General features: G+C 42.2%; 1 protein-coding gene and 1 long non-coding RNA gene across 4 annotated transcripts in view; both read left to right on the top strand.

The window, feature by feature from the left end:
* Positions 1–18,169, top strand: part of LOC103102713 (uncharacterized) — a 32,203-nt gene extending 14,034 nt beyond the window's left edge. Inside the window, exon 2 of the long non-coding RNA XR_472168.3 lies at positions 17,771–18,169. This is a non-coding gene — a long non-coding RNA (uncharacterized LOC103102713). The remainder of the gene's footprint in view (positions 1–17,770) is intronic.
* Positions 1–27,562, top strand: part of TPRG1 (tumor protein p63 regulated 1) — a 170,938-nt gene that overhangs the window by 108,975 nt on the left and 34,401 nt on the right. The gene's annotated exons all lie outside the window — the stretch shown is intronic.

The raw sequence follows: 27,562 nt of genomic DNA, 5'->3' as shown, positions 1-27,562 counted from the left end.
TAAGATTATCCAAAGAGCTCTGGTCAATTTACAGTGTTTGAGCTTGAAGGACTTCATTCATCAGATGACAAGTCAAGGCCTTGAGAGGTTGGGATTCCACCAGGTCATAGAGCAGAGGTGGGATCCGAACCCAGGTCCTCTGACTCCAAAGTCAGGAGACACTCCTCCGTGCCACATTATTTCTTTCTTTGTTCTCTCACGTGAAGGAGCTGAAGCCACGAGAGGCTAAATTATTTGCCTGTGGTCACCCAGCTCTATATCAGAATCCATACAGCCCAAGTATGAATCCCCATCCCCATGCCCTATGTTTCTCCTCCTATAACACACTTCCTTAGGAGTAACTCGACTACTTTTTTAATCCACACATAAACTATCCATGTGGGCCACCTCTTTCCTCATTTTACAAATAAGCCCCAGAAAAGAAGGTCTCGTGGATTTGGGGGAGGCATTGGGGCACAGATAAAAGTTTGTCTGACTCGAGTGGGTGGCATATGCCCATGCCTTAGTTCTCAGGGGTCCAGGTGGGATCTATACCAGGGATTGATTCGTGCTAGTTTCTCTGTGTGTGTCTCTTTCTATTTCTGTCTCTCTGACAAACAGAGCTGCTTCCTCCCATTTCCAGACCCCCTTCTCTATTGAAATGGCATCTCCATGACATCCATGCAGTTCCCCTGGGCAGCTGCTGGGTGGCAGCAGAAGTGCTCAAACCACTGCCCCGGTGCATTTATTTAATCTTGCCAACCCCTGCATGCTGAGACTGGTACAAAGCATTCAAATAGGCCTTGAACACTTCCTCCTGTCTCCAAGAGAGGGGGAGATAGTTCTCTTAGGAGACGGGAAGGGCAGAAGTGGCCATTTCCTTCCTGTCTGGGACCCTCCCAGCGTCCTCCTTTGAGATCTCATTGAGGTCTGAAGATCCTCACTGCATCCCAGGAGGCCATTCCAGAAGACACAAGCACTAACAGGTCCCATCAAGCTGGCATCGTTCCAAAGTCATGCCCAGCAGTAGACTGGGTGTCTATGGTCTGAAGACCAGCCTGGCTCCGTTTGGAAAACACTCCTCACCCACTTGGCCAAAGAATTGTGATGATTTCTTTTAGCCACAGGACCTCCCCCAAAGAATGTCTCCTGAAGGGGGAGACCCTGGTATCTATGGTGGTGGGTAAAGCTCCCACCCTCACTTCCCTGACAAGATGTCCAACCTTGGACTGTGAGAAGTCATGATGGACTCATAAAGGTGGACATTAAAGAGCTCATCTCAGTACAAAAGGGGATAGAAGAGAGAGAAATAAGCTAGTCTGTATCATTCTAGGAAAAACAAAGAAGAAAATAAATTTGGTTTATCAGAGCAGCCCTTTCCAATCTGGTGATTGAACAGTGGGATGGCTCTTCCTTTGTGGTCTTGGCTAAAATTTCTCCACAGTCATCATCAGCGTCTTCAAGCAATGGATTTATTTGTTCATTCATTCATCAAGCCTTTCTTAATCACTTACTCTACATCAGGCCACAAGCTGGATAATTGGAATGCAAAGACAAAAATAAACCAGGCCCTGTCCTCAAGCAGCTTCCATTCCACTTGGAGACAACATTTAAATGTATAAGCAAATTCAAGATAGATAGATAGATGAATGGATAGAGAGATTATAGATGGATGGATGGATACATAGAGAGAGAGACAGATATAAAGCAAGAGTTCAGTGGCAAACTAGGATGAGGAACTTACAATCAGGGAGTGAGGAAAGCATCTGACCTGAACTTAGAAGGAGACCAAGAGTTCTAAGAGTTTAAGATGGGTAGAGTGCAATCCAGACATGAAAGACAGCTCTGCCAATATACAGAGATGGATGTACATGGAGCGTGCTTGAAGCAAGGAAGCCATTTTGGGGTGAGTGGAGGGGAGTCATCAGCCTAGAGAAGTAAGACAGACAGTTAAAGGCCTTGAACACCAAGTTCTTTTCATTATGATCTCCTTTGTGCTGGTCAGAGGAGATTCCTTACCACAAGTTGCCTTGAGAATGACTTTTCTAACTATGTTGGCCTGTTCTTTCTGCCCTGTGTCCCTCAGTTTTTTTGATGGGATTGCTTTATTACTCAGAACTCTGACTACAGCTAAACCTGAAGTCAAATTTAGGGGAAATGAGGATAAAAGGGGAAAGAACCATCATCTGAATGAACTTGATAGAACCCTGGTAGCCTAGATTCGGATTGAGTGGGAATCATAGAGGTCATCAAGCCCAACTTCTTGATTTTACAGATGAGGAAACTGAGACACAGAGAGGAAGTGCTATGTCTATGGTGAAACTGGTATGTTGAAAAGCCAGGACTTTATCCTAGGGTCTTCTGACACAAAATCTATCAATCTTTGCATGACACTATAATAGTTAACATGTGCTTTTCCCACAGAGGCTTTGATACCTGCTTATTCCTTACTATCCTTCAATATTTTACAGGCAGATGAAAAACAAAACTCTTGCCCCACCACCCACGAAGTGCCCTTCAATTGAATGTGTGCTGTTCTCATGGATACTAAAACTGAATGATGGAATCAGTTCAGGTCTATAGCATTAGAAGACTTCTATATCTCCTTTGGGTCTCAGTTTCCTCATTTATTGAAAAGGGATTGGCCCGAGTAACTGCTCAGGTCTCTTGTATCAGGATGCTCTTATTACATGCACATTCCACTGAGACAGATGATATTTTAAAACTTCCTTTCTCTTGAGTCGCATTGGCAATCATGTATTTTAGAATATACTTCTCAGTGTCTCCGTGTGGGTTCAAATGAGATAATGATGCAAGTCTGACATTATCAATAAGATCCATTTCATCATTGCATGTTAAGAACGCTGATTTCCAAAGAGGAATGTCAGAGAAATCCATTGCCGGGGTCCTAAGCTCCTCTGTGTCTACCTTGGTGAGAGGCTGACCATGCCTAGAGCTTGTATCCACTACAATATTTAACTGTATGGCATGGCCGCCAGGGGATGGAGGCTATTGGTGTTTGATAAGCCTAAATGCCACAGATTCGACTCTAATTCAACAATGATTTCTTAACATGTGGTAAAGATACTTCTCTCATGGAAGGCAGGATGCCTCCGTTAGGTAGGGCGATGGCATTCTTTAGGATTGGAATGGACAATCGAGACACTGGTTGGTCTTACAGAAGAGTTCGAGGAATTGCCCCTTCTCTCTCACACTAATACAGGTAGACCAGCAGAGTCTAAAACTTCAGTGTTTTCATTCAGGCCTTCATTTTGCTGTGACACAGGATCATCAACTTAGGGCTTGGAGGAATCTTGAAGGACATCTAGTACCACCCATCCATTTTCTTTTGATATTTGAGGGAAGTGAGGTCCATGAAGGCAGAATTATTTGCCCAAAGTCATATAGCTAACAAAAGGCAGAGACAGAAATTCACACCCCGACTTCCAAGGCCAAAGTTCATTTTGCTTTCCCAGTCCCTCCCATGTTTCCTAAATAAGATAGTGCTCAGCTAGTCCTGACTACTTGTGCTTCCTACTTATCTCAATTCTTGGCCTCAGTTTCCCAATCTGGGGAATTATGTTGATGACAAAGACAATGATGATGACAACAATTAGGTCCATAAAAACCCTTGTTCACAGAATGCTTTAGCAGAGTTTACTCTAAAATAGTATTTTCTAAACAGTCTTCCCCAGCGGCCTTATCTATCATGTGGTAAAAAAGGAATTCCTTGAGGAAATGGTGATAATGATACTAATACTGTTTCTCTAAAATATTAAATTATGGAGATATCACCTTATCATCATTTATTATGGACTATTTTCTTTATTTGTTTTACAAAATGTACTTGACTCTCCTTTGGGTATGGCCAATCCCCAGACTTCCTAAATCACATTCTGTTGGACAGGTTGGATCCATGTTCAAGCCCTAGAGTATTCTGTGGCTAAATTAAGCTGTCTAACAATGACCCAAATGATGGCCAAAGCATTATGAATTAGAAAGCGGATTTCAAGAATGAAGAAGTGAGTTCAAATGTAGACTATGATTCCTATTAAATGAGGGAATTGAGGCATGACTTTTTGTGTCTCTGAGCCTGGTTGACTTGCCTGTAAGATAAATATATTGTATGAGTTTCTCTAAGGGCCTTTCCACATTTAAATCCCATATTATTTTGCTTTAAAATATCTCCCAGTTTCAATTTTTTTTACAATTTGATCATCAGGTTTAATATGAGATGTGTGGAAATCATGGCTGAGTCTACATTCAGTGTCATATCTGCTTAACAGAATAATCAGAAATAATAACTCAAACAGCAAATAATAGAAGTAGAAGAGAATATGAAGAAAATGTTGAGGGGACATCAAATAAAAACATCATTTTCTTCTTTGAGGGGTACAATATTCCATAGTCTCTTATGCTCAATTATAATTAAATCAACAACAACAACAACAACAAAACCAGGCACCTACTGTGTGCTGGGCACTGTGGTAAGCCCTGGGAAGCAAAAATAGAGGGAAAGAACAGAAGGAAATAGGAATCTATAAAGCATCCATCAGGGACTAGTAATCACTGTGCTAAATGCTTTTTACAAATATTCCCTCATTTGATTACCACAATCCTTTGAGGTAGATGGGAAAAGACAATGCCCCTGCCCTCAAAGGGATAATGAGGGTAAATAGGGATGGAAGTAGAGGATGCCAGAGATGGAGCAACTGAGCAGTCATGTCTTTCGTTGGGGGAAGGCCACCATGACTTTGGTTTACTCAGCTGTAAAACAAATGAAGACATTGGACTCTATGACCTCTAAGTCCCCTTCCATCTCTAAGTCTAAGAAAACCAAATGGAATGTGAGTATTCTTTGGTAAAATTCCCTAAACTGTTTTGCTTGTCAGAGCCACAGTCCCACCTGTATAAATGACACTTGAAATGACTGATCATCAGGAAGGACTGAAGAGGTTTCTTTGCTTTTCTTTGTGTATATGAGTTTGCTTCAAGGGCACAATTCTTAAATAAGATCTCCATCAATTACCACAAATTAAAGGATGGCAATACCAATGAATTAGTGGGTATAATTTCCCCCTTAAATTCAACAATGAATTTTGACACTGGGACAGAGAGGCAATAGAAAAGACTTTGAAAAAGAGATTTTTTGAGTACCCCTGCTTCTCCCAGAACCCAAACATTCCCCTAAATGAACTGTTCAAAGATTGCTCCCTTCCAGCAGTTTGGAACAGGAAATGGAGCCACACTTGATAAGGCTGGAACTCATCCCATTTCCGCCATGTTGTCTATCTGTGCTGGGGTTCTCATTTGCTTAACTCTAAAATGAGATTGGAGCCCATTCAAGAAAAAAAATGCATTTTTACATGCTCACTTAGTTCTGAAACATGCCTAGGCATATTGGAAGTGGCCCCCAGGCACTCTCCATTGACCAGTTCAAATAAAAGGCTAAATTAGCCAAGATCTGCCTGTTCTTGTGAAGAAATGATATTTTGCTTGTCTTGAAGCCAATGCAAATGGTGGATTGAGGATGGCCAGATGAACATTTTTCTGACATCTCAGTCTTCTTTCTGGTGAGAGTGTTTTGTCTGTCAGTTCTCTACTAGCTCAAGATCATGTTTAGTAATTGAGATTGATCATTGGGGTCTAGAGTCAGAAGGCGGTATATATGGAGAGGACTCGGAAAACTACAGCATTCTGGGAAGGTTTTTGAAAGTAAATCAGGGCTTTTTGTGTCCTGCTCTGAGACTTCTAGCAATTCTTCAGGTTGCCCCAAAGGCAAAAACAAACCTAGATTAATGGCATGGCTCACCACTTGATGTTGGGGTGGGAAGGAATTGTCATACATCAGCCTTAAAGTATCCCGTTTTTTAGTCCAGCGGACAAGAGAATCATGACTATCATTAAGCTAAGAACTACAAGCTGTGCACATCTCCAATCCATCTGAACACATTTCTGGGAGGATAGCACTCTTTATTCGGTGTCATTCCTCGGCATTGAATCAAAGGCACTCAGTTAGGATGCTCAAACCTGGATAGACCTTCACAAATACACTCTAGCTAGGTGGATATGCATAAATCCAATGGGTTGATGGGATTAAGAGCATGGAAGTAGACAGAGGTGATAATGGCAGCTCTTAAAGGACTGTAAACCTACAGTCCCATAGTACCAAAATATCTCTGCCTGGGGCCAAAGGGCTGTGGGCAGTGATCACCTGCCTCAAAGACTGATACCTTTGTAGTTAGTCCTATCCTCCCCATCCCCATGATTTTGAATCTTGAGCAGGATTCAATTGAATCCCACTGATCAATGTCCCAGAAAAGCAAATCCCTGAAATTGTCTCTTCAGGAGAGATTTGGGATTCAGGGAAGAGCAGAAGGAAGAGTTCTATCCATTGTGCTCTCTAGCTTTCTTGAGAAAAAGCATTTGTTTAAGTGCCTACAACGTTCTAGGACCTGTTCTAGCTACTAAGGCTATAAATGTAAAAACTGACAAAATTTCTATTCTCAAGTAGTTCGCATTATTTTATTCCCAACTCTGGAATTCTCCAAATGCCCCCCTCCCCCCTCAAATGAATCTCAACAGCAAAGCAAGGCAGCCAACAAACGTTTTCAAAAGAATGGAATTAAAAACTAACAACAACTTGCCTTCTCTCTTAGAATCAATGCTAAGCATAAGTTCCAAGGCAGAAGAGAGGGGTAAGGGCCCCATGATCCTGGTTAAATGAGTTGTCCAGGATCACACAGCTAGAAGGTGTCTGAGGCCCGATTTAAACCCAAGACCTCCTATCCCTGGGCCTGGTGCTTTATCAGCTGAGCTACCTAGCTGCTCTAGGATGGTATTTGAATAGAGGTAAACAAACTGGTGAAATTTGGATCCTGGGTAGAGGTGGCTCCTATATAGAGTGCTGAACAGATGCCTGTCTACCATTGGGAGCATTTCTACTGCAGGTTTAATTTTGGACAGATTAAAGTAATGTTCTCCTGACTAGGCGTCTTGAGGACTGGAGACTTGCTTACATGAGCCTCAGAACTTAGTGGGACCCTTCCTTTCAGCCTTCCTTTGTTTCTCCCATTGGCCTCCATACGAAAGCAGCATAGGATAGGAGAATGGGAAGCCAGATTTGAAGGCAGAGAAGAGCTTGCTTTTCACAAATCATGAGATTCAGCAGGTCTGACTATGTCATTGTCCCAATCAATAAACTCCCAGAATCCCTATGAAATCCTCTATTTGGCTTTTAAATCCCTTCAAAATCTGACCCTCTCATACTGGTCCAAACCTTTTAACCCTTTTGTTACTCCAATCTTCTAACCATGACAGCCCAAGAGACTTCATCTTTGAACTTGGGTATTTTCCCTGATTGGCCCTCATGACTGGAACTCTTCTTCCTCATCTCTATCTTCTATCCTTCCTGGTTCCCTTCAAATTTCAGGTACAATTGTACATTATACAGGAGCCTTTCTCATTTTTCCTCAAGTTTAATGCCTTCCCCCCAAAACTACCTCTAATTCATACTCTCTAGTTTTGTTGGTTGGACTTATTTACGTGCTTTCTCTCCCATTCAACAAGGAGTCCTTTGGGGGTGAGTTTTCTCCCTTTCTCTCTCTCTCTCTCTCTCTCTCTCTCTCTATCTCTCTCTCTCTCTCTCTCTCTCTCTCTCTCTCTCTCTCTCTCTCTTTTTCATCTCAAGTGCATAGAGCAATATGAGTGCTTAATAAATTAAGCTGACCCAGTCTTGATTTCTTTCTGAAACTTAGAGCTATAACATAGATGACTTTATGTGACTGGCATATTTTGACTCGGACCTGGTATCCTCATCTGTGAAATAGGGGAGTTGGACAAATGTCCTTTCATGAAGGTCTCTTCCAGCCTGAACTCTGTGATTCTAGGATCCTGGGCATTCCTAGGCAAGGGAGAAGTCAAATGGATTTTGGAGGGTTTTAATGTCTCTTGGAGAAGCTCTCTGGTAGTATTTTTGGTAAAGGACAACAAGACAACCAAAGGGGAGGACAGTCAAGCTAATACTTATTCCCAACACTTATAGAACGCTTACAAATTTGCAAAGCACTTAAGATATGTGATCTCACTAAGACTCATTAAACTTTCCAGGTAGGTGCTATTATTATACTTATTTTCTAGATGAGGAAACCATGGCAAAGAGATACTAACTTGTCCAGTATGACATAGATAATGAGTATTTGGGTCAAGATCTGAGCCAAAGTCACCCTGACTTCCAAATCGACCATTCTATCCATTGTGCATGGAGCTGTCTAAAAATCAGGTTGTCGGAGCTGGCCATTAGGAGTGAGAGTTATTGGGATAAGAGAGAACAGGAAGCATAAATCATCACATTGCTGCCTTTCTGGCAGGAAATTGGGTAGTGAAATGTTAGTTTATTGTAGGAAGTTGTTTCATCTCCAAATTAATGGAGCATACCAATAGACATGAACAGCATTACTTCCCCAATAAAGTCAGTTGGTTAACATAGTTATGTACATATTCCAGTTAAATGAATGGTACTCTGTGGGGCAGGAATGGGGTTAGAGTCACAGTCTTGGTGTCAGGAGGACTCATCCTCTTGAGTTCAAATCGGTCTCTGGCAGTTATTAGCTGTGTGTCCCTGGGCAAGTCATTTCATCTTGTTCATCTCAGTTTCTTCATCTGTAAAATGAACTGGAGCAGGAAACAGCAAACAACTCCATCATCTTTGCCAAGATTATCCCAAACTGAATGACAAAGAGTCAGAAGTGACTGAAAAATAACTAACCAGAAAAAGCTTTGGGTGGAAAAGGGAAGGATTCTAGAGCTGGAGTCCAATGGTTTTGTATCCTGACCCTTCTATTTCTTGCTTGGGGCATTTCGGACTTTATCTCCCTGACTACAATTTCCTTATCTGTTAAGATAACAATGGTTGACCATAGATGCCCCTTATATGATTTCCTGAATGGCTTTCTCCTACTGGGTTTCTTGCCCTGTTAGTGCCCTCATTAGGTAATAATGAAATAGGCATCATTCTACCCCTCCCAGTCCAACTATCCCATTGCTGGAAGGTAGTATGAAGTCACAGAAAGCATGCTGGTCTGAGAGGGAAAATTAGATTATAATTCTTTTATTGTCTTTTTTTAAAACCATTCCCTTACATCTTGGAATCAGTATGCGTATTGGTTCTAAGGCAGAAGAGTGCTAAGGTCTAGGCAATGGAGGTTAAGTGACTTGCCCAGGGTCACACAGCTGGGATGTGTCTAATGCCAGATTTGAACCCAGGTCCTCCTGTCTCTGGGCCTGGCTCTCAATCCACTGAGACACCCAGCTGCCCCCTACAATTCCTTTTCTGTCTCATGTGGCAATCTGTGTGACTTAGACCAACTCCCTGAAGCTTTTTTTGACTTCATTCTCTTGATCTATAAAATTTTCATGTACCAGGCCATAAGCACCCAGTAGAATATAACCTCCTTGAGGGCAGGACTCTTGAATGTTTTGCCTCTGTATCCCCAGTGTCTACTACAATTCCTTATACATAATCAGTACTTCATGAAGGTCTGCTGAAGCTTGTTTCTCCCAAAGATAGAAAATACAATTTCCTCCCTTCTAAGTCACTTGCCCAAGAAGACACAGATAGTAAATATCTGTGGCCAGATGTGAGCCCAAGTCATTCTGGCTTCCAAATCCACCATTGTAGCCATTGTGCCACTGAGTGTCTCCAAAGCAGGGCTAGAGAGCACACCGAAGGCTACTGAAAAATAACAGTGATGCTAGCATCTCTAGCTGCTGTTGATGCGCGCGCGCGCGCGCGTGTGTGTGTGTGTGTGTGTGTGTGTGTGTGTGTGTGTGTGTGTGTGTATCTATGAGTAGGAACTGTTTCTTACACTTGCATGCTTGGTTGATGTGTAGGGTAGGTTGGCTGACCTACTTTTCCCTGCCTTCTATTTTGTTCCTGCTAAGATATGATTCCCTGGGTAGGAGAGAGAGAAGAGTTATATTTGGAACAGAGAGTTAAAAACAAATATATATATGTGTATATATATATGTGTGTGTGTGTGTGTGTGTGTGTGTATAAACACACACATATATCTATCTATACATACACATGCCATAGACACACACATACACACTCACAATGTTTACTATCCTGAGAAACAAGGGACTATGTCCTTTTCCGATGCTGTAGCTGTCCCCAGCACCTGGGATATTATTTGACATTCAGTAGAACCTTCATCAATATTCCTTGAATGCCTTTTAAATATAAAATGAAGGCATTGGCCTGGAAGTTTGGAAAAGTCCCTTTGGGGACATCATTTCTGGCTTGTCTATAGTTGTGAGGCCGGCACAGAGAAAGCAATTCCCCAAATCCCAACCCCCAAAGCTCTCCTGCTGGCTGCCCCAGACTCCTGGCACAGGGGCGAATACAGAGAGATCCCATAGTCAATTCTGATTGCTTTGAATAACCCCTTTGGGCTGCTGCTGCTGCTGGTGGTGGTGGTGGTGGTGCTTCTCAATGATGTGCTTCACTTAAAAATGTGTGAGACGATAACGTGCAGAAGTGAATTCTTCAATGGAAATTGAACATGCCTGTGTTGAAGCACTCTAAAATTGGGGAGATCCCAGGCGGATCCCAGAAACTAGAGAGCAGTAGGATGAATGCTGAACACCAATGAGATTCCCAGCTAGATCCCATAACAGGTAGAGTACATGACCCTTTAGGAAGGCAGAGGCCAGCACCAGAAATCGCCATGGAGTTGGTCAGAAGAAACTCCCTAAACTGATTTGATCTCCTTTGGTGAGAAGCTTATGAGTGTGAGACAGACGGCTGGTGGGCTAGTCATTTGTACATTGATTCCAGCAAGGCTTTTGGCAAAGTCTTTTATTTTAGCTGTGTCAAGAAGCAAAATTCCTAATGGCTGGCAAATATAATTCCTAATACCATTAGCATTTATATAATGTTTTATGTGCTGCAAAGTGCTCTGTATATATATATATATATATATATATATATATATATATATATATAAAACTCATGGGATTTTTATACCAACCTTTTAAGTTAGGTGCTATGATGATAGCACCCCCATTTTACAGATGAGGAAATGGAGAGGTAAAGGAATTTTTCCAGGATTCTGTTAAAAGGAAATGAAACCAGCTCTTTTTCTCTCCAAGTCCAGAGTCCTGTCCACAATGCCACCTGGGTACTCGATAAGAGTCAAGTGATCTGAATTCAAAATTGCATTTACAACTCTTCAAAAAAATCCCCAAACAAAATGAAAGCATTTGTTACTGGATGAGTATCAGCCTCGAATGTGGGTTCTCCAACTCAGAGCCATTAACTTTAAAGAAAATGATTCTTCCTTAATATGTTTCTTTTGTCATTGACTCTGTCTGATTTTATGTATTTGAAACGTGACAGTGAGATGAAGCGACCCAAGCTTCATCCAGTGGTCAAACGGGGCATGACCCCCCCCCCAAAGTTGAAGGATCCCCATTCTGTTGGCCTAGGCCTCCTGTCTTTACCATATGATTCAGGAAGTGCAAACCGGGAAGAAAGGGAAAGGAAGAGACTCTGAAAGTCATCAAGTGAACGCTGCATGACCACCAAGTGGAAATGTTGGAGATGGGATTCTTGCTCGTGTTTGTGGTTGTGCCGGACGGTGCTGGGATTCTGTCTGGTCTTCTCTGAGATTCTAAGACTGTAGCTGGGACCTTGATGGCTGGGCTTCACAGTGCCTCTAGAAAAGAATAATTAAAATGCAGATGCCTTCTGACCTTCCTTACTTTGCACTGATTGGTTGGCCAGATTGCCTCATTGGAAGCGTAGGTCTGGGAGATAGATAGGAGAAACAGGGAAGATGAGTCTCTGTGCCAATGTGTTGGATAGCTCAGCGGTGTGAGAGCCCTGGGCTAGGGAGGGTGGATTCTCCATAATGGCTTGACTAGGTCTTCCAGCTGGAGGTCTTAACATGAAAGAGCAAAGCCAAAGGAGGAAGGAGGCCTCGGGATCTGCACTGCACACGACAAAATTTTGCCCAGGGCTGCCCTTAGTTGGAATTCATATGAAGACTGTGGTTGGCCTGGAGCAGTGGGTGATTAAAGCAGCTTCTGTTTAGTACCGAACTCAGAAAATAGAAAGCAAGGATGGTGTGTATGTGTGTATATATCTGTGGGTTTGGTTGTATGAGGTAAGCGTGTGGTGTTTATCCCTGGGCAGCATCTCTACGTGTGTCTGTGTGTGTGCCGTCTAAGTGTCTGGGGGCTGTTTATGTCTATCCGTGTATTTGTGTTGTGAGTATGTGTGAACCACTTAAATAGAAAGAGTCCAAGTAACTCCCTGAGAACTCCATGTCTAGAGGTCCAGGGTCTAGAACATGGCGGGATTCTCTCTGAGTTTGATGCTGATGGATCCTTATTTTTTCTTAAGAGCTTGATGGTGTTTGGATTGTTTTTTTAAACCTTAAATTTATTTTATCTTCTTTTGAATTAATTAAACATTAAGAAACACAAAGATCCCCATCTACAAAAAGGAGGCTTCTACATAGCACTATGCATTCCACTAACTGCTTTATTCACAGGCTTTTCTTGTCTCTATCTTACCTCAATAACACACTCATCACCTTCATTTTGACGGTTCTGCTTATCTATGTTTCCCTCTAAACTTCCTTCTCTCCTGTCTGGTGCACTTTTCAAAGTCATTCCGTGCTGCTCTTATCGCTTTTTACATCACTAACATTACCCCATCTTCTCCCTAAGTCTCCTTCCCAAACCAACAAAGCATAAAGCCCTGCCTTGTAACCAATAAACAGAGTTAAGCAAAACAAGCCCACACGTTCAGCATGTCCCAAAAGGCGTCTTTCATTCTTCATCTCTGGGGCAGGGATGGATTCTTGATCTTAGCTCTCCAGGTGGAAAGAAGAGGTGTCCTCCTCCTCCTCCTCCTTTCACTGGGCATGCTCAGAAGGTGATCTTTGCTCATCTTCTTCTCCTCAAAGGCTAGATTCTTGTCTAAGATGCCAACATGTGATGTGATCCAGATACAGCAACTAGAGGAGTCCCAGTATCACCTCCAAGCAAAGGCTCTCAGTCCACTTGGTTCTTAAGATCAGTAAGAAATATGATATAATTTTAAAAAAAATCATACATGTGAACCTGACAAGTCACTTATCCCCCATTGCCTCGCCCTTACCACTCGTCTGCCTGGGAACCAATACACAGTATTAATTCTAACATGGAAGGTAAAGGTTTAAAAACAACAAACGAACAAACACACAAGCTCTAAGCCCCTCAGAGAAGAATCCAAGACCGTTCATTAGAATAGACCTAATACTTGACATATATAAATTCATTCAAGATAGCCATTGGTGTGGCTTCTTTGGATGAAAATGAGAGCATATATCCCTTAAACAGCCTAGAAAGGTCTCTTGATCTAGAGAAAACTTCAGCGTGCTATTGGAAACAACAAACCAAAAGCCTACAATAAATAATTTGGATTGATTGATTTTAAACCCTTACCTTCTGTCTTGAAATCAACACACATTGATTCCAAGGTAGAAAATTGGCAAGGGTTAGGGAAGTGGAGTTAAGTGACTTGTTCAGGGTCATGAAGCTAGGATGTGCCTGAGGTTAGACTTGAACCCAGGACCTTCAGTCTTTAGATCTAGGTCTCAGTTCATCAAGCCACTTAGCTGTTGCTAAAATTTTGGATTTAAACAACCTCTTTCAATAGAAAATGGGAAAAAAGAGACATTAAAACTTTTTCACTCTTGTCTTCAGTCTTCAAAGGCATGAAATCTCACATCCTCAATCCAAATTCTTTGCTGAGTAAACCAGAGGATTAGTTTGATGGCAAGTTTGTCATATTTAGACACTAGTTCAGCAATGAAAGATTTCCCCTATGTCCTCAGGGATCCAATCAATACAACAAGACCCTGCTTCTCTCTACCTTAGCTCAATTCTCAGTCCCATTTCTTCTCTCTCTATTCTCTTGTAAACCAATTAAAAAACCCTCAAGTCAGAAGAACAACTCCCTTCTGCTTGGAGACTGGGAGAGTTCCTCAATCTCTTGCTAAATTAAGATCAATACAAACCCCCCAACATCTTTAGTAAAGGTTTTCCTCCTGATCATGGGGAAAAATTGACTAAGCCATCTGTAAATTCCATTATAAGAGAATCAAAGTCAAGCTTATTGACTTGTAATTTGCAGACTATTTTCCTCCCTTTTTTAAAAAGTATGGACAAACTTTGCCGTCTGCCATGCAATACTTTTCTAGATGTCCATGGGTCCACAAGTATCAGGGGCAATGGCTAAGCAAGAAGACCTCTCCATTTCTTCAGAATCCCTGCATGTTGTTTATTTGGTCCACCTGATTTAAAGTCTTCTAAGACTATAAGAAGCTCTCTTTTTATGTATTCATTGATCTTATCTATCTTTTCATTTACTTTCCCTTATTAAGCTCTTTTACTATCTCTTTCTTGATCATTTGGTTATCAGCTGACTTTTTGGCATGTTTTTATCCTAATTTTTTAGTAGAGGAGAAAATAGAAACACCGCATGAGATAAATAGCTCTATTTTTTCTCTACAATTCAATATTATCACCCTAGAAATGATGAGGAATGATCATCTGTATGTCTTCTTTGAAATGTCTATGCATTCCAATAAAACTTTAAACATAATCTCCCCATCTTTAACATTTCTCATCAGCTTTAGCTCATTCTGAGGCTTAGTAGTTCTGAAAGAATTCTTCCAATAGTGTCAGATTTTTGAATTCTTCTTTTTTCTCTAGATTTTCCTTCCATTGTTTCTAAACATCAAAATCTATGCTGGTTGGGTAGGAGAGTTCCCTAGGCATCCATATCAAGCTTTGTAGATAATAGTTCTTTTTGCTCATTTTTTTGGACTTTTTCTGTCTTTCTGAATGTGATTTTTGAATGCTTCTCATCCCACCTGGACTGACTTACTTTAAATAATTTTAAGATCTGAGAGGAAAATAGAGAGAAGAAGGGCAGAAGGGAGGGGTGTGTGTGTGTGTGTGTGTGAGAGAGAGAGAGAGAGAGAGAAAGAGAAAGAGAGAGAAATAGAGAGAGAGAGAGAAAGAGAGAGAGAGAGAACATTTCAGGGAATAATGACTAGATAACTGAAATGCTCTATTCATTTTATATCATGACCTTGTATCAAATTTGTGAATCATACTGTGCCCCCATGAGAAAATATCTAGAGTGACGATTTGGGGAGCCTCATCTTTAGAATAGCATAGTTAAGCCCAAGAGTTTCTAGTATAGGGCAACCAGGACGATGAGGGACTTCAAGGATTGACGTGAAGAGCTGAAGATATTGAACCTGGAAAAGAAAACAACTGGCATATGTATGTTGGAGTGGGAGACGAAGAAAGTAGCTTCATGCTGCAACTGAATACAATTTCAACTCCTCTAACTGGAATTCAAAGCCAGAAATCAGCCTGTCTTTCCACCCCAATTTCAAGTTCTTCTCAGTCTACCCTTTGTTCCAGTTAAATGGGATGACTTTCCCAGCATGTCTTTTCTCTGACTGGTTGTTACAAATAATCCAAATCTAGCAAGATGAAAAAAGCTCTGATAAAAGATGTCCAGCTTTTTGAAAATGAGTGGAGGAAAGAACTACTTTTGGTGCTTTCTAAAAGCCTGTGGATCATCCTGCCTGCTATTTGTGATTTCTCACTGTGCCATCAGGTCAGGTTTTCCTTATTCAATATTTTAGTCCTGCTTCTGCCTGTTTATGTTTGTCTGAGCATTTTTATAAGGCAAGGAAGATCATGGCTCAGTCTATTTTGAGCATTAGTTAATTCATTTCAAAATGGGTTCCATAACTTCTCAACCTTGTGTGTGTGTATGTGTGTGTGTGTGTGTGTGTGTGTGTTTGTGTGTGTGTGTGTGTGCTTAAGCATCATCTTTAATGAAAATATTTTCTGGAATTTGTGTGTGTGTGTGTGCGTGTGTGTTAAAGCACCATCTTTAATGAAAGAATATTTTCTGAAATCTCTACAGAAGTGCCTTGGGCTACTTGAAGGCAAAGCTTTCCCAACTTACTGTTTTGATTACTCAGAGCAGACACACATGGCTGGCTTCTTTCTTTTCACCCCAAATCATGAGCCACTGAGCCAATCCTTGTCTTTTTCTTGCCTAGGTGGAGGAGGGGGGTAGCAGGATCAGGTGGAAAGAGGGAAAGGGGCAAGAGGGGATAATGACAGATTGATGATAATGAATATTTTCTATCTCTGAGTAGTGAAAGTTCTGCCCCAGTCTCCCCTCCAAGCTCAAGTTAGATTCTTAGTGTGTGGGTTTCAATCCTGTGAAAGCTGGCAAGCCAGGGCTGGCTTCAGGAGGGTGAGGCTGTGTCTGGGGAATCTTGTGGTTCTTCCTCATTATTATTAGTGAGAAACCATGCATATTTTAAAAGGAAGCTTTTAAAGAATCCATTCCCTGGTGGAATTAAATGTGTTAGTGCCTCACATAATTAAACATTATCCATTGACTCCCCTATTTGAGTGTGGTGAGATGGACAGAATTTATTTCCCCCCCTTCCATTTCTTTGGGGGGGATATAACTATATGGTTGTGCCAGTGCAGGGATGGGTAAGAGAGCTGATGGGGAAAAAATGTTTCCTCGACACAGTCATTGAAAAACCGTGGGGCAAATCTCTTCTTTAGCCCAGAGTTGTAGTTTTGGGGTCTCATCTTTTAGTCCTCATTCAGGAAGGGCAGATACCCTTTTGGGTGCTGAAATGTATCTCCTATTTGGAAGTTTCATTTTGGCTCAGGGATGTCCTAGGCCTTCCTCTATAATTCCTGCCATATAGTAGAAAAGACAATGAAGGCAACTTATAGTGTGATGAACTGGGAAACTTACTGTACACGGATAACCTGGGAGAGAATCCCAGCTCTCCAGTGGCTTAGAGGATACGGTGTTTGACATAAGAGTCAGGAAGACTTGGGTTTCCATCTCAACTCAGAGCCCACCTAAATCCATGTCCCTGAAGAGGCCACTTGCCTTTCTGATCCTCAGTTTCTTGTATGTAAAAGGATAGAATTGGTTTCAGGGCTCTCCAGAGTGTTTTCCAGCGCCAAATCTGTGACCCTATAAACTCACACCCTGTGTGACATCATCATTCTAAGCCTTAGTTTCAACATCATTAAAGTAGGGGGAGAGAGCAGGTTGGACAAGGTGACTTCTCTGGTGCCTGTAGGCAGATATCCAGGAGTTGGGTTTGAGCCCAATTTTGAGTCCAATAAAGCATGCTCTAAAGGGACATGATAGTTGTCTTTCAATGCTTTAATTACCTCCAAGTGAAAGAGAGATTAAGTTTATTCTGCTTGGCCCCCTGAGGCAAAACTGGGAGCCAGGAAGAGAAGTTGCCGAGAAAGGCACATTTAGACTTATATTCAAAAAAATTTCCTCTCTAATGGAGTCATCCCAAAGTAGAACAAGCTACCTCCAGAGATGGTAAAGAAATCTCCCCAAAGAAAGAATCATCACTGTATTCCTAATGGAGTCTTTGGGGGTCTGGGTGGCATGGGGCCACTGAGGTTCCTTCCAGTTCTCACATACTGGGATTATTCTCTGAATATCAATTGTTTTGTCTTCCCCAATAGGCTATAGATCCCTGATGAAAATATTACTCATTTATTGCTCAATGATTTGTCCCTAGTTTATTTCCAATCAGTATTTCCCAGTTTCAAGTGATTCTGCATGTGATAGTTCAAAGATCCCTATTGATATGGAGACAATCACATTTCATCATATCGTTATTGAATCTTATTCTACTTTTATCAGGTTAAAGGGATTCTTTCTTACATCAGGCTTCTCAAGGCTATAAGGAACAGGCTTAAGACTATACATGAAGAGTCCTGAGTGCACTGGATTAACCACAAAACTGTTCTAGTTAGAAGACCTCCAGCCATGTAGCCTGACGAGCCAATGCCAACATGAGAAGCCGCTGACAATTCCCCCTGTGCCATTATGATGCCCTTCTCACGACCCTTGGTCAGCAGTAGGTGTATATACTGCCCTCCTGTCAGCAGAGATGACCCTTATCTTGTCCCCTGTGGCCACTCATGGAATGTCTGCATGTCATTTGAGGAGCACCTTGACCCTTTGTCATTTGAGTAAGATTCTGTGTGTTCGATGATTTCACAACTTCTGCCTGTTATTAAAGCTTGGATGGAGAACTGCCCACTTGTTGTCTTAGGACCATCAATGTGAATTTGCCTTTTGTGTTGCACCATCTGGACAATCTGAGACTTGAGGGTTATAAAATTGGTGCTGGGGAGCAAGGGAGCATCTCAGATCATGAGGAAAATCTGAAGTTCTGTTCAGTGAGTGGGACCAGGTCCCTTTAGGAAATGGATATTGGCTCAGATTTCTGCCTCAATGGTTTTATTGCAGATTAGACAGATTTTTTCACAACTCTGAAGATTAAAGCTGTGTTTTACATAGCTCATGTGTCTCCACTGGGGACTTGTTTGCTGCTATGTGTACTAGAGTGGCTAAATAAATATCATTTGATCTCATTAACATATTAGCTAATTCCATGGTTTAAGGTTCTCTGCACTGACAAATGATTATTGTTATTGTTGTTGTTTAAATATATTTGGCCAGAGATCTAAGAAACTGGGACAAGTAAATCTGTCCCTTTCTCAATATATTTTAGTCAATTTTATTTGATTTTTAAAAAGTTTCAATGCTATGATGGATCTATGGTCTCAGTGTTAGGATGACTCCCTCCAATGGCATAGAGAGCAGCCCAGTCCTTCACCAGCTATCACACATTGCTTTGGGGGCCTCCTTTGAGGTTTTTATTTTACTTGCTTGTCTTATGATTGTTGTATATGGATAGCACACACACTTGCTATTGGACCAGCCCACTTCTTTTTATACTTATGTATTTCTTTGATAAATTTTATGTCATTTCTCTAAATTTCTCATAGCTAATGCATTACAACCAACTCACATCTGCCACATAAAAGTCCACTAACCTTTTGGTGACCCACAACTTCCATTCTGTGGAGGAAGTCATGTTTGTGACTACCAGAATAAAATATATGTTCTTAAGCTCTTTACAAAATCTCACTTGGAAACTTTGGAGTCTTTAGAGAGAAGCTCAGGAGGCAGCTAGGTGGCTTAGGGGATTGAGAGTCAGGCTGGAAGATGGGGAGGGGGGTCCAGGATTCAAATATAGCCTCAACTACTTCCTAACTGTGTGACCTTGGGCATGTCACTTAACTTCCACTTCCTAACCTTGCCATTCTTCTGCCTTGAAATGAATACATAGTATTGATTCTAGGACAGAAGGTAGCAGTTTTGAAAAATAAAAGAGAAGCCTTCAGGTTTTAAAAGAAGCACACAATATCCAGAATTATATATTCACTCTAGGGCTGGCTGATTATTATGAGTGTGAGATCTTCAGGGAGGGGATTCTTACTGGTAAATGGCCAATGGATTTAAGATGGCAGATTTGATGAAAAAGGAAGAAGGTGAATCTTTTCTCTCAAAGCTCCTTCTAAATGTCCACAAGTGCCTAGTCATGTTGGGGAAAATCATTTCCCCAAATATCAGCTAGCAATCAGTGGAGGCCTGGGCAGATGCTGCTTTTCTGCTGACTGCTGGGCAGCATTGGTCTGGAGGACCACAGAATTCAGTCCTGCCAGAGAAAGGTCAATCCTCGAACATTTCTCAGAGGAGCTCATCATCTGCTGCCTTCTTTCCCTAGGAAAAACGATGATCAAGCAATGTCCCAATTCAGAATAGTTCCTGGTTGGGGGAAGCTGCAGGGAGACAGGAGAAGTTCATGGGGGAACACTTCTTTGTTAATTGATCTTAGAAGAATGCAAAGACATTTTGGCATCTTGTCTGCTAGCATAGAGGTTCTCACTACCATTAGATGTTGCACCAGCTTAATGAATGTTCATTTAATCCCTTTGAATTCCAGTATTTGGTGTAAGATTGAGGATCATTTTCTTCTTTCCATTCGTGATCCAATACTCAACTACGCAGGGGAAATAATTAGGCAGAGGGTTAATTTGGTGTCAACAAATGGAAATGCTTCGGAAGAATGTAAGCTCCTAGAGGGCAGGGCTGTTTGAATATTATTTTTTTACTACCAACATGTAGCCCCTGTCTACAGCAGGCACTTCATCAGAATCCAGGTAAGCACATAGCATTGAATGGAATTAGAATAACTCTGAACGTTTATTTGATCCCTTTGTCTCTATGCCTGCTACACATGCTATAGTGTGCTCGAGCAGGAAATCAAATCAAAGAAGGTGACATACTTTTGTTCAATTTTTAATCAATGAACTGAAATTTATTCATAGGGAAGTTAATGCTTCAGCTCTGAACCAAAGCATCCCATTGGCAAAAGGAGACGATTTCTGTGCTTCCCTTGTTTTTTTTTTTTAATTTGAGATAATTGGTAGATGAGTAGATCTAATTCTCTCTCTCAAATGAATACTTTGAAAATCATGGAACATAAAAATGTCACATGTTATTCATGAGAAATAAGACCAAATTTCTAAAGGTCAAAATTTAAATGAGGGTGGAGGAATTATTGGAAGGAATTCTAGATTAGGTAACATGTATAAACATTATCTAAAATGAAAACATCACATAATTTTTGAGAACTATGTGGGGGATCTATGTGTGTGCATATATATGTATGTCTGTATGTGTACACATGTGGGCATGTATTCATTTTGAAGCCAAGGCTAAACCAGATGCACAAGAATCCATGGTGATAACTGGAATCCTCCTTTCCTTTGCCTTCCGTGTATCAAGTACCCTCTAAACTATTTACGGAGAGAGAATTAGCAGGAACCATCTTAAAGTTTAAAAACCTGCTTCCTTAGAATACTGAAGTAAGTTAACCTTCATGAGGTTGGCTTAAAGTAGGGAGAAACTAATTATTCAGTTGTGACTCGCTTATCCTCCAGCTGACTCTCTCTAGAAGTAGGGGAGGTGGGGTGGCTAGTTCTCTGAGTTCAGTAGAGGAAAGTTGAGATGGTGGGAAGGCTTCAGGTATGCCCCTACTGTGACTTGCCAAACATTTCCAAGGGGAAGTTTTCATTTGCTCACTCATCAGCTCAGTGGTACTGGTGGTGTTATCATTGAACTCCCTTGTGCCAGGTCATTTAGGATGACTCAGACGTTTGTCGTGTCACATATTTTCCACTGGAAAGGACCTTCAAGGTTGTCTGGTCTAGTCCTGTTACATCATCTGATACATGAAGGATTAAAGGTTAGTGAAAAGGACTTGCCCGAGATCACCCAGGATGATTGGACTCAGGATTCTGACTCAGTCTCCCAAGGGTGGCCTTCTTTTACCCAACCATACTTGGATTCTAGGTATCTGTGCTCAAATGATGCTTCAGAACCTTGAAAATTAGCATAAATGATAAAGTAATTAATGGGGCTCTCTAGGCACGTCAGAAGAGATGTTATAGGATAAGGGGTCATTTCATGCTCTGTCCTATGACCATGGAGCTAGAGTTCAGAAGGACCTCATAACCTAGAAGTCAAACATCTTCAACTTATAGAGACACAATCCATCCATTTCAACAATAAGCTTCAGACTAAATCTAAAAAGCCTTTAAAAGCCAATTAGATGTGGTGGAATGTCACCAGACAGGAAATTTGATCAGTCGGTTGGGTGATTCCTATCACATCCAATGGGCCCCATGTAAAAGTCAGTCAATCAACAAATATGTATTAGGTGTTTGCTATGTTCCAAGCATCATGCTAATGTCTGGGGTTATAACCATTAAAAAGAAGGACATTTCCTACCCTCAAGGAGCTCATGGTCTAATATGGGAATATAACTCAGGAGAGGAAACTGAGGTCCCCATTGAGCTGAAAGATGGAGAATTCTAAAGGAAGACAGCCTGGTGTGAAATTAAGCATTGAATTCCTTGGAATTGAGGAGACCCACAGTAGGGTGAGACCAGAGAGAGAACATTGCAGAAAATTCATGAGCAGGAAGCCTCTTAAGGAAATACATGGATCTCACCTTTGACCCAGGTTTAGGTCTCCTCTCCCTTCAACCTACCCTTTTGGCCAAAAGAGGACCTTGCAGATTTAAATGATCTGGAAGATGTAGTATTTCCCATCATCCTGCAAGTATCCTTGAGGCAGATCAGCTGATGGCAGTGTCTATATTGGGAATCAAGGAGAATTGGAAGTTGATTCACAGAGAAGAAACTAAGCGAAACATATGGAGAACATTTTTGGTAGTCCATGAATAAACTGTGAAAACTTCCAGCTAGAAGGCAACGGGCCTTTCTACTTTGCCATATTCACCCTCTAAGCTTGAGCCTCTTTTCCCTTGGCTTGGGCAGAGATCTTATGCCAACTTTTTTCATGAGCTATTATTTCTTTCCTACTTAGAATCTGACAGGCTGGTAAGTTTGCTGTAACATTTGCTCAACCCTGACAGAAATCCTTTCTAGACTTCCCATCTAGGTGATAAGGTTGACCTGAGTGGCCAGCAATCCTGAGTATGCAGTGCAAAAGGCTTTGTCGTTTTTGTGGACCTCCGCCTGTGTTGGGATTTCCTCAGGGTCTTTTTTCTTTATTTTAGTTAGCTTGCAGGTCCTAGTGAGGGATGAGTTTAAACCTTTAGTGAAATTCTCTCTGGGCTGTTGTGTCGAATTTCAACCCAGAGAATATTCTGCTTTTGAAGAGGCATTTTTATCTTCCGCAATTCAGTTCAGTCCACTAAATGAAGGATGAGTGCAGAGCAAAGGGGATTCTGAGTGGGAGAGAGAGAGGACACGACACCCACATCTCCCCAGAAACAGAACCAGTTTGTTTCATCCCTTGACACCTAATTTAGCCCAAAGATGAGGGGCTTCGTCGTGGGATAGGAAGAGAGTGATTATGTGAATCCCACTTAGGTTCCGTTGACCTATGTTGTGACACTTGCCTGAAGACAACATAGATTGTCTTCTTCACCTGAAGACTCAGGGGTGACTTCCAGCCAATGTCCAGTCTACTGTCCCTTGAGAGAAAGTACCACGTGTTCTGGTAATTCCATAAGAGACATATTTTCCCTCTGCGGTAGATAATAAGCCTTCTTTAATTCTGTGCCAAATAGAATCCTAGGTGAAGGTGGCTTTTAACACCCACTCAGATCCTTCTGGAAGCACTGGCTGACATTCACATGATGCTTTCTGCTTTATGGGGCTCTCTGGCCATTATCTTAGAGAGCATTAGCCCTGACATTCCACCATTTATGCTCATCTGGAGTAAACTCATTGGGAAGAGAGATTATATGTCTTAGTTTATTGGAATCAAGAGTGCTTTATTTATTAGCACAGTGTAGAAGCTTCATTAATAGAATTCTTCAACTGAGCTGATAAAAAGTAGCTATTATTATTATTATTATTATTGTTAATTTATTTTTAAACCCTTCCCTTCCATCTTAGAACCAATACTGTGTATTGGTTCCAAGGCAGAAGGACAGTAAGGGTAATGCAATGGGGCTCGAGTGCCTTGCCCAGGATCATACAATTAGAAAGTGTCAGAGGTCAAATTTGAATTCAGGACCTCCAGTCTCTAGGCGTGGCTCTCTAACCACTGAGCTTCTTCATGCCTTCATCATTACTATTTTTAAAGGAACTTATTTAGCATAACAAAGCCTGGGTTTGTTCAATGCTAGCTCTGATGTTTCACCCATATTCATAGGGCTGACCATAAGGAAGGGATACCAGAGATCTGCCTGGTGATCACCCTCTGGGCTCTGTAGGAATCACTGGTACTTGGTAGAGAATGCATGGCCAGATCAGCAGCTCTGGGAGCTTGGCAAGGAGTGTGCGGCAGTCATTGGGTAGATGGAGAAACAGAACAGGCATGAAACAAGAGCGTAAGAAGAGTGATTGGCCAAGGATGCCATTGTGAACAAAAAGGATGTAAGGTTTGGCGAGCTTACGTGCGGATGTGGCTGGGGAATATGGGCAGGGTTTCTTAGGACCAAATGCTCAGAGAATTTGAGGGCACAGATTCCCTGCGATTTCTGTAGGTGTGGGCCTTTGAAAGTGTCTGGGGGGCACGAGGAAAGTAGAGGATCAAGATAGAGGGGAGACACCCCCCTACCTTAGGCTGAGTCTATTGTGCTTGCTCAGGCAGTCCGTTTAAGAGGGTGCTCGGCCATAGCGCCAATGTCTGTGTAATGCATTCATGTAGTGGAATATTTATAACTTACTGAGGCTTTTGTCAAGTAGATTAATGATGCAGTTCTGATCTCTTGGCTGGGAAAAGAGGACCCCAAAGGGAGAGGTACGGCTCGTAATCAGAGTGCCAAAGGGGACAGAGAACAGCTTTCTTCAGCTCTGAATTTGTTTGCTAGGCTGCAAAATGAAGATAATTTTCATCCATGTTTGTACTGCGGCCCTCCCAGGCTGTAGTGTAAGAGTGGGGAAGACATGATAGTATCACCTTCCGGAAGCTTCTTCCTTAACGCTCTCTTCCTCTTTAGTGCATCTAGGAATGTGGGGACCATCTTTCATTAGGAGTGAAACGTTCAAATGACATTCAAATAACCGGGATCTGTTTTCTACCTTATGAATGCAGCTGCCCTCATGGGAATGACTAAAACTGATGTGTGCAGGTTTGTGAAGGGGTGTGTGTGTGTGTGTGTGTGTGTGTGAGAGAGAGAGAGAGAGAGAGAGAGAGAGAGAGAGAGAGAGAGAGAGAGAGGGAGGGAGAGAGAGAGAGAGGGAGAGAGAGAGAGAGAGAGAGAGGGGGGGGGGGAGGGAGAGAGAGACAGAGAGAGAGACAGAGAGAGAGAGAGAGAGAGAGAGGGAGGGAGAGAGACAGAGAGAGAGGGAGAGAGAGGGAGGGAGAGAGAGAGAGACAGAGAGAGAGACAGAGAGACAGAGAGAGAGAGACAGAGAGAGAGACAGAGAGACAGAGAGAGAGAGAGAATATGCATATATGTGAGTATCTGTTGGCAGGTCAGAAATACTCTTGCAGTTCTTTCTCTAAAACCTCTTCAAGGCGAGTTGTTTCCATCTAAAAAATGGAGGAGCTGTTGTTCAGAAACTCTCCTGGGTATAAAACATGCATATTCGAAAACCCACCTGAGCAAGCAAGCCAGCTTTGAGGTGACAAGCTAGCCCAATCCTAAAAAAATGAGCAGGATCTCCAGGGAGACAATTTCTCCCCTCCTCCTCTCCTTTAGTAGATGGATCCCACATGAGCCAGTAATTAAAACGCTAGCCAGCAGTGAGCTGAAAACCCCTGTTGGATTATCAGGAAAAGAAGGCTTTGAGGCATTGTCTGCAAGAGCATCCTTGAGGGTGGGGTGGCCCAGTGCCAGTCCTCATGGTGGGTGAAGGGGCTGCGGGAGGGATGGAGGGGAGAAGCAGGCTTGCAGGGGAGACCAGGACTCAGACGGCCACTTGGGCAAGCCCTTCCTGATGGTGGTGGTCCCCCTGCCCTGGCCCTGGTTCAGAGATGGGTGCCATGCCCTCACCACCCCGCCCTCCCCCACTCTCCTAATGGTGGGCTTCTCCAAGCAGGCTCCTAATTGTTGCGTGTCATTCATCAGGAATGCAAAGTCTCTAAGTCGGTGATTGGAAGGCAGATAGATTGCAGGGAGAGATTCTGTACCACCCATGACTTCCCCATTGTCTCCCGGGTTTTAAATGAGATGACGACACCGGGCCAGTTTCTCAGAAGAGCTCCCAAGATAAACAGAGCAGGGCCTGGTCAGTGTTTTTCTAAGCCCTCTTTCCCTCTTGCCCCTTCTGTACTCCTGAGAACTGGGCTGGATCCCTGCCGAGGCGGTTTCAATGAGCTCATCGGACTTGGGGGCCGGTAATTAAGAGCTGGGTAACCTCTGGACGTGTTGGGTTGGGTAAACATGGAGAAAAGTGGAATTGGGAAGGGAGCAAAGGAGGGCTCCAGGGAGGGGGAGCACTTCTGCCACTTTCTTCTTTCCTCCTTAAACATCGTCTCCCCTTGGAGGTAGTCTCAGAACGTGGCCAGGCCCCCTGACCTTGAAGTATGGGGAGAAGAGCGTCGGGCTGTACTGAATAAGAGAGCTGGCTTTCCGGAGCCTTGGGGATGCTCTTAGGAGAGACGCTGGAGCGTTCCCTTCAGCTCCCTCCCAGGAGGACTGTGGAGGGTTTGGGTCTGTTTTCTCTCACTCCTCCCTTTGTTTCAAACCCAGCAATGAGGAGGGCCCTGGTGCAAAGGCAACGCTAATTAAAGGAAACATTCCGTCTTTTTCAATCATGTAGCTCGTGGGCTGTTGCTTTTTCTGTGCCTTGTCATGTCACATCTTTGCTGTTGCTGTTAACTTATTGACACAGTGAGTTTTCATTCAAATAGCTTTCCCAGCAAACACCCAAATAAACACTCCACTTATCATATTCCCTTCAAACGGGGTATCAGTGGTGAACAGACAAGAGGAGCATCCTTTAACGTCAACACAATGGCTCTGACATGGACCACTGCAGCTGACCCGTTATCTTTGCAATCCCGTTGCCCATTTGCAAAGTTCCCATCCCTGTTTTTGTTTGGGTCCAGTAATGTTTTATACCTCTTTTATTCATTCTGTGCCACTTTGTAAATGTCATCCTGTGGTAGGCTGATTTTTAAAATATTTATAATTCTTTAAAGAATGGTCCTGGGGGCAGCTGGGTAGCTCAGTGGATTGAGAGTCAGGCCTAGAGACGAGAGGCCCTAGGTTCAAATCTGGCCTCAGACACTTCCCATCTCTGTTACCCTGGGCAAGTCACTTGACCTTAGTTGCCTAGCCCTGACCACTCTTCTGTCTTGGAACCAATACTAAGTATTGATTGCAAGATGGAAGGTAAGGGTTTAAAAAAATAATAATGGTACTATTCATTATATTCACCTTCTTATTTTGATCACCTAGTTCCTAAAAAAGACAGCTAGGAGGCACAGTGGAGAGAACATGGGACCAGGAGGCAGGATGACGAGTTCAAATCTAGCCTTACACATTTCCCAATTATAGGTCCCTGGGCAAATCACTTCACTTCCTCATCTGCAAAATGAGTTGGAGAAGGAAATGGAAACTCACTCCAGCATCTTTGCTGAAAAACTCTCCAGGAATCACAAAGATTGAAGAACAACAAAACCCAAACAATGTCCCTCTGACTATGAACTGCTAGATAAAGCTTAGCATTTTGTGAATGTCCATTAGAAGCTATGATGCTGCAAATAAACAAAGAATTGGAGATGAAACAGAATTAGAGCCGAAAATGGGCCAGTGTGCCTTTGGGAAATTCCAAGGTTCTTTGAATGACCTCTTTTCTTTTGGAAACAAAGGCCCAACTTTTTTTTTTCTTTTTGTCACTAATATTCTCCAATCATGTTATATGAGTGAAAGGAATGAAATATTGCAATCTTCACCAATTCACAAGAATCTATTAAGAACTTATTATGTGCCAGATATTACACTAGTCTTTGACAACACAGACACAATTTGAACAGTCCTAATTCTCAAAGACCTTACAATCTAATGAAGAAGACCACATACATATATAAATATGCACATTCTTGTTTAGTGTGTATAAATATGTGCATATTTGATCTTTTACTGTG

The sequence above is a fragment of the Monodelphis domestica genome, chromosome 8 (assembly GCF_027887165.1).
Source record: "Monodelphis domestica isolate mMonDom1 chromosome 8, mMonDom1.pri, whole genome shotgun sequence".
Taxonomy (NCBI): Eukaryota; Metazoa; Chordata; class Mammalia; order Didelphimorphia; family Didelphidae; genus Monodelphis; species Monodelphis domestica.
This window is presented reverse-complemented; position numbering and strand designations above follow the sequence as displayed.